Source organism: Saimiri boliviensis, chromosome 4, assembly GCF_048565385.1.
Source record: "Saimiri boliviensis isolate mSaiBol1 chromosome 4, mSaiBol1.pri, whole genome shotgun sequence".
Classification (NCBI taxonomy): Eukaryota; Metazoa; Chordata; class Mammalia; order Primates; family Cebidae; genus Saimiri; species Saimiri boliviensis.
This window is the reverse complement of record NC_133452.1, coordinates 145254178-145261501: the sequence shown is the minus strand read 5'-3', so window position 1 is coordinate 145261501 and position 7324 is coordinate 145254178. Positions and strand designations below refer to the sequence as shown.

The 7324-nt window shown below is 48.0% G+C and overlaps 1 long non-coding RNA gene across 1 annotated transcript; it reads left to right on the top strand.

Moving 5' to 3' along the window:
- Positions 1 to 321: 321 nt before the first annotated feature.
- On the top strand, positions 322 to 3600 carry LOC141584170 (uncharacterized). Its single transcript, XR_012517105.1, has 3 exons — positions 322 to 650; positions 753 to 945; positions 2323 to 3600. It is a non-coding gene; the product is annotated as an uncharacterized LOC141584170 (long non-coding RNA).
- Positions 3601 to 7324: the final 3724 nt, after the last annotated feature.

Here is a 7324-nt window from a genome sequence, read left to right as displayed (position 1 = left end):
ATAGGACGCTGGCTGGTGTCTCTCTCTAAGCTTTGGGCTCCCGGGCCAGGCCTTCCTTATACCCATTCCTTCACAGGTGGAGCAAGACCCTCAGTCCCCCCTGACCTCCACCCCGATCCAACCAAGCTCAGCTGGGGCTCCCCCTCCTCTCCAGAAGCCACACTGGGGAAGTTGCCCTCCGTCTGCAGGCAGTGATGAGACGAGTTTCACTTCACTCAGCAAAATCTTTTCTTAGAACCACAGTTGGTTTTTACAAAATTTTCTGGCCACCTGAAAGCCAAGCAGCCACTTTTCAAAAGACTTTAGATGGCCGAGCAGGAATGTTGTATCATGGACGAGACTCTTGCCATGCGTTATGGTCTGAATGCTTGCTCCCTCCCAAACTCCTGTGGAAACTCAGGCCCCAGGGTGGTAGGATAGAGAGGTGGAACCTTTAAGAGGTGTTTGGGTCATGAGGGCTCTCCCTTCATGAGTGGATTAATCCATTCATAGGTTAATGTATTAATGAATTAAAGAGACCCGCGCCTGCCCGCTCAGCTCCTCCCCATGAGATGCCCTGTGCCGTCTCGCGACTCTGCAGCGTCTCTGCCAAGAGGGAACATCTCCCCACATGCAGCCCCTTGAACTTGGACTTCCCAGCCTCCAGAACTGTAAGAAAGACATTTCATTTCTTCTAAATTGCCCAGTTTCCAGTGTTCAGTTATAAACGATAGAAAAAGGACTAGGACACCATCTTTCTGTCTTTTTTACAGCTGGGATGGGGAGAGGAGAGGTGAGAGGAGACAGAAGTTGGGGATGTCGGTGGGCAAAGTGACATCCTGGAGGGAATGAGCCCCTTTCACCAGCGGTGCACACTCTACCACCCACTCATGTTTTATTTGTTCATCCGGCTTCCAGCGTCTTCCTTCGGCAGCCAGTGTTGTGAGGATTCCAAGGATGAATAGGGTGAGTTCTCTTCCTTTTAAAGTTGCAGATGAGTGATTACTCAATCAACGTGGCAGCTATGAACTGCAGTGAACGGTGCAAAATAGAACGTTTCTGGGTCTTGGGGAATTGAGAGGCATTTTTTGAGCTTGGTTTTGCGGCAGAAGTCAGCGTTTACCCACAGAGAAAAGCAAGAAAAAGGTCCTAAAAAGCAAAGCAGCAACTGCAAGGACCACCAAGGGGCAAAGACCCCACGTCCTAGTCTGTTGCTGTCACCAAATGTCACGTTGCCTCTTTGTGCCTCTGCTCAGCAGAGATCACTGAGAAGGAATTCTCCCCAGGATCTCTATCAACATCTTACAGAACGTGGCGTTAGCTCCCAGGGACTGTTTGACACACAATTTTGGTTTCTCCGGAGCACAGAACCTGGCACATGGTAAACACCTAGTTAGTGCTTACTGTCATGGAAGCGAAGCATTGTATTTCTGTGACGAAAGCATGACAGCTATATTTTGTCAGGTAGAAAAAGAGCCTAGGCAATTGCCTTGACTGTGCTCAGAAGGGTGTACACTAAACCTATTACTACTCTGGATTTTATTTGTGAGATTTTATTTTTTTAATGAAAGAAGAGGTGTTTAACTGCAATATTTGCAGGTGTTTGTAAGCCTGAAATGTATAGAACTGAACTTAATTTTTTTTTTTTTTTGAGATGGAGTCTCAGTCTGTTACCCAGGCTGGAGTGCAGTGGCGGGATCTTGGCTCGCTGCAACCTCCACCTCCTGGGTTCAGGCGATTCTCCTGCCTCAGCCTCCCGAGTGGCTGGAACTACAGGCGCATACCACCACGCCTGGCTAATTTTATTTTATTTTTAGTAGAGACGGGGTTTCACCATCTTGGCCAGGCTGTTCTCGAACTCCTGACCTTGTGATCCACCCGCTTTGGCCTCCCTAAGTGCTGGGATTACAGGCATGAGCTGCCGCGCCCGGCCTGAACTGAATTTTTAAAAGTTAGGCATTGTTTCCATGACTTTAGCAGTTGTTTGTTGAGTAGGGATAAGGGGCTTTGTACATCGCATGTTTTTTCTATTTTTGGTTACTTTGATTTTTCATCTCATCTTTTTTTTTTTTTTTTTTTTTTTTTTTTTTTTTTTTTGAGATGGAGGCTTACTCTGTCACCCAGGCTGGAGTGCAGTGGCCAGTCTCAGGTCACTGCAACCTCCACCTCCCCAGTTCAAGCAATTCTTCTGCCTCAGCCTCCTGAGTGGCTGGATTTACAGGCGCCTGCCACCAAGCCTGGCTAATTATTTTGCATTTTTAGGGGGTTTTCACCATGTTGACCAGGCTGGTCTCAAACTCCTGACCTTGTGATCCGCCCGCCCGACTTTCCTCTCATCTTTAGGATATCTGAGAGTGGAATACATTTCCTCAAAAGAAGACTGACTGGAAGCAAGCATTTGCAAAAGCAACGTGGGCTTGGCCTTGACAGGAAGAGGAGCTGCTGGCCTGGGCATGGAAAGGAAAGCAGGGAGGCCAAGGGCCCCCAAAGTGCAGAGATGGGGTGCAGGGAGGCGGCAAGGGGTGGACAGAGTGGGAAACCTGGAGACTGTGAGGAAGAGGTTAAAACTGGTAAAGAGGATACATGGGTGGGTAAGGCCGATCTTGCATTGCTATAAAGGTATGCCTGAGACTGGTAATTGATTACAGGCACAGTTCTGCAGGTTGTACGAGAAGCGTGGTGCCAGCATCTGCTCAGTTTCTGGCAAAGCCTCAGGAAGTTCTACCCAGGGTAGAAGGTGAAGCAGGAGCTGGCACATCACATGACCAGAACAAGAGAGAGGGCAGCAGGAGGTGCCATGCCCTTTTAAACGACCAGTTCTCGCAAGAGCTCACTCATCGCCAAGGGGATGACACTAAGCCATTCAGGAAGGATCGGCCCCTATGATCCAAACAAACACCTCCCACCGGGCCCTGCCTCCAACACTGGGTGTTATAATTTGACGTGAGATTTGACAGGGATGCAGACCCAAACCATGTCAACGGGCTTGAGGCATGGGACAGATCACCCTTTGCACCTCACGCTGTCTTCATTTCATTCCCCTCTGGAGATGAGACCAAAAGTGAAAACCGTGGACCCTTTCAGGCAGGTTGGCCCCCAAATGATGGCATCTGGGAGGAACCTTCTGTTACCAGGCGCCCAATGGGTTAGTGATAAGGAAGGTGAACCCCAGAGTGCAACTGCCTGGGTGCAAATCCTGCCGTTCCATGCACTCGCTCTGTGACGTTGGGTAATTTGATCAGCCTCTTGGTGCTTTCATTTCCGCATCGGTGGAAGGAGCAGTAGGAACATCTGGTCATGGGCATGTTGTGGAGGCCACAAGGGATCAAATGCCTGAAGGGTTTAGAATAGCACCTGGTGGGCTGGGTGCGGTGGCTCACGCCTGTAATCCTAGCACTTTGGGAGGCCTAGGTGGGTGGATCACTTGAGGTCAGGAGTTTGAGACCAACCTGGCCAATATGGTGAAACACCGTCACTACTGAAAATACAAAAATTAGCCGGGGGTGGTGGCGCACGCCTGTAATCCCAGCTACTTGGGAGGATGAGGAGGGAGAATCGCTTGAACCCTGGAGCTGGAGGTTGCAGTGAGCTGAGATCACGCCATTGCACTCCAGCCTGGGTGATAGAGTGAGACTCCATCTCAAAAAAAAAAAAAAAAAAAGACTAGCACCCAGTGCCTACCAAGGGCACCACACCCAAGCATGGACCCATGTGCTTTCTGTGACCCCTTAAGCCTGTTTCCCCTTAATACATTTTGTGGCCTCAAGCTGATTTCTGACTACAAGAAAACCTGGCATGAGTGCTTTGTTTGTTTATAGCAGTTAGGGTGTTTTTAGCAGCAAGTAATACAAAGCGGCTTGTCCAATACTGATGTTGATGTTTATTTATCAGGTAATTCAGAGGTAGATGGTCTATCCCGACGTTTCTACGTCTTCTCATCTTTTTGCCTGATTTTGAGTCACTTAGGTGATCATCAAGCCAGTCTACCAAGGTGGAGCAGAGATTGGAGAGATGGTAAAAGCCAAACTGGCCCATTTATAAGGTGTGGCCACCATGGAGAGGAATGACATTTTTTGAAAAGAAAAGCGAAACATGCCGGGGTTCATGTTTCCAAATAAGCTTGTCCTTGGAGGCGGTCACCTGGGAAGCAGGACAGGCCTTCCAATGTGAGGTGTCACTCAGACGATTTTGAACTCTTCTGGAATCTTCCCTGGAGGTAAGTTACAAATCACATTCACATCTGAATATGAATTTCCTTCTCTTTTAACTTATTTAAGATGTTCTCAGTTGGACAAATATTTTGCAAGTCTCCATTGTATGCAAGCAAGGGAGGAAACCACCACGGATTCGTCAGTGACTGCTTTCCAGGACCTTTGCATGGGCTATCCGCGTCACCTCACAATGACTTTGAGCAGCTGGCGCTACCATCTCCAGTTCAAAGATGAACAAATGGACATCCCCGCACATGTGTGCTTAATCTCAGCTAGTCCACCTGAGATCCCCTGCACGTGCACGTTGGTCCCCCACATCACCCCCTATCCAGTCCCACAAGATGAAAGAAACAATCATGAACCAGGAAAAACTCGCCAAACTGCAGGTGGGAAAGGCACTGCCGGCCGAAAGAAGAAGGTGGTTCACGGAACAGCTACAGCAGATGACAAAACCTCAGTTCTCCTTAAAGAAGTGAGGGGTAAACAATATTTCTCATATTGAATTGGTGAATGTGTTTACAGACCAAGGAACAGTGATCCACTTTCGCAACACTAACTTTCAGGCGTCTCTGGCAGCAAACACCTTCACCATGACAGGCGATGCTGAGACGGAGCAGCTGGCAGAAATGCTCCCCAGCATCTTAAACCCAGCTTGTTGCAGACAGTCTCACTAGGTTAAGGAGATTGGCTGAAACCCTGTCCAAACCATCTGTGGATGGAAAGGTACCACTTCCTACCGGAGAGGAGGATGATGATGAACGTCCAGATCTCGTGGACAATTTTGATGAGGCTTCCAAGAATGAGGCAAACTGAATCGAGCCAACTTCTGAAGAAGATAAACCTTGAAGAAGTCACTGGGAGCTGCTAGTCTGTATTATGACTGCGTATTAAGAAATTTTTGGTTATGGATCTGACAAAATCTAGATCTTTAATATTTTTAAGCTCAAACCCCTTTGACACTGCGGCTCTTTTCATCTTTTGCTTATACACAGTTTCATTCTTTGCAGCTAATTAAGCTGAAAAAGCCTGGGAATAAAGTTTGAAACAAAGGTTAATAAAGTCCTTTGCCTAGGGGGGAGAAAAAAAGTCCGGGTGCGGTGGCTCATGCCTGTAATCCCAGCACTTCGGGAGGCCTAGACAGGTGGATCACCTGAGGTCAGGAGTTCAAGACCAGCCTGGCCAACATGGTGAAAACCCATCTCTGCTAAAAATACAAAAATTAGCCAGGCATGGTGGCTGGCACGTGTAGTCCCAGCTACTCAGGAGGTTGAGACAGCAGAATCACTTGAACCTGGGAGGCAGAGGTTGCAGTGAGCTGAGATAATGCCACTGCACTCCAGCCTGGGCAAAAAGAGCAAAACTCTGTCTCAAAATAAATAAATAAATAAATTCCTTTCTTCATAGAATACACATGCCAGTGAGAAGATGAACAAATGGAGGACCATCTCGGTCAAGGGACATTCCTAGGGTCATACCAGAAGAGAGTCATGCTTTGGATGTCATGTTCTGTGACTTCCTCTTCACCACCCTGCCTCCACATACACAGCAGCTCAAGGGGTTCTGATGAGTGGGGTAGGTAGGAAGCGGCACAAAACCCCACAAATGGCACAGAACGCAGTGTTTGTCTAAGAATGTATGCATATTTTAGTAAAAGGACTTTAGTGTTAGGGAAGATTCTCTTTAGCCGAGTATCGGAGGACTTCCTGGAGGGGTTACCACTGGACCTGCATAGGCTGGAAAGGAGGCCCAGCAGTGGGACGGGCAGGGTCAGAAGGGCAAGGAGGAGCTTGTCTGGAGCGCGTGGTGGGCGTGGGGAGAGGCGTGGGAGAGAGCTGGGACCTTAGGCTGGAGCTGGCTGAAGGCTTTCAATTTGATTTCACAATCATTGCAAAGCCCTTGCAGACTTCAACAAGGAAATACTTTATTCAACAACATTTTAGAGGGATTAATGTGACTGTAACGTGATGAGAAAGAGATCTTGAAGGTCAAGAGACCATTGAGGACGCTATTGAAAGAGGTAAGACGCAGCCTAGTGTTTCTAAGGCATCTGGATTTCAGGGACCAGCCAAGTTTCGCCTCAAAACTTAAAGGGATTGACATGAGTGTCCCAATATTCTATTTTGCCAAATAAGGGCATAGACAATAATAACAATGATAAAAACAACCACCTAGTCCCACCATCGCTTTGTAAATGAAAGGACGTGCTAGCTTCCCTAAGCAGGAAGCATGTGCTTGCTGTGTAGACAGTCTTTCCTCAAAAGGACATCTGGGACTTTATATCAATGTATCATTTCTTCTCCAACACACACATGCTCACACACACGTAGATATGTGGTTGTTTTTCTCATTTCACAACAAAAAGGCAAAAACTTGGTTCTGGACACACCACTGGTCCTTCACCCAGCTTCTAGGAAGCACTGCAGTAGACTGTAACGGGGTACCCCCAAACAGCCAGCCCATCTGGAATGTTCCTCCCCAGTAGCCTCTGCTGATGGAGCACACCCAGGAATCCATGTTAATACCATAATTCTGCCTGGACTAATCCAGATGCCAGCATTAAAGCCGGATTCCTGGTGAGGCCAGTGCAGTCCATTGGCTGGCCAGTGGTCCAAGGAATCTCTCCTTTCTGAATCTGAGCAAGTGACCAAGACTGTATCTAGACTGGAGAACAGTTGGCGCTGGAAGGTCTTGAGGGGTTGGGACGATCATTTGGGGACATACACAAGCTAGAAAAGCAGGGGAACAGGCCAAATCTGCAAAAAGAAGTCCAGGGGAAGAAACCGCATGGCCCCAGAGGTGGCAAAAAGAACCGGAAGCGGAAGCGTAGCTGCCTCAACACCTTCCGAGGTCTAAGCTCATTTCCGACGAGGCCCCTTGCATTTCCATTGTGTGTCGGTGAGATGTGCCTCTGTCTTTTCATAATCCCCTTAGGTTGATTGGTTATTTCTTTCTTGCAACCAGAGGCTTGACTGGAACTGAATTCAAGACAAACACAAAGATCATGATGCCTATGAAAGGGACAGAGTGGAGAGAAACAGAAAACAAGTGAGTAAAATTCGGTAAGGGATTAAACGGGGCAAAAAAATCATCAAATGTTACTCCAAGGTGCTGACCCAGGGAAAGCAGGTGTGTCG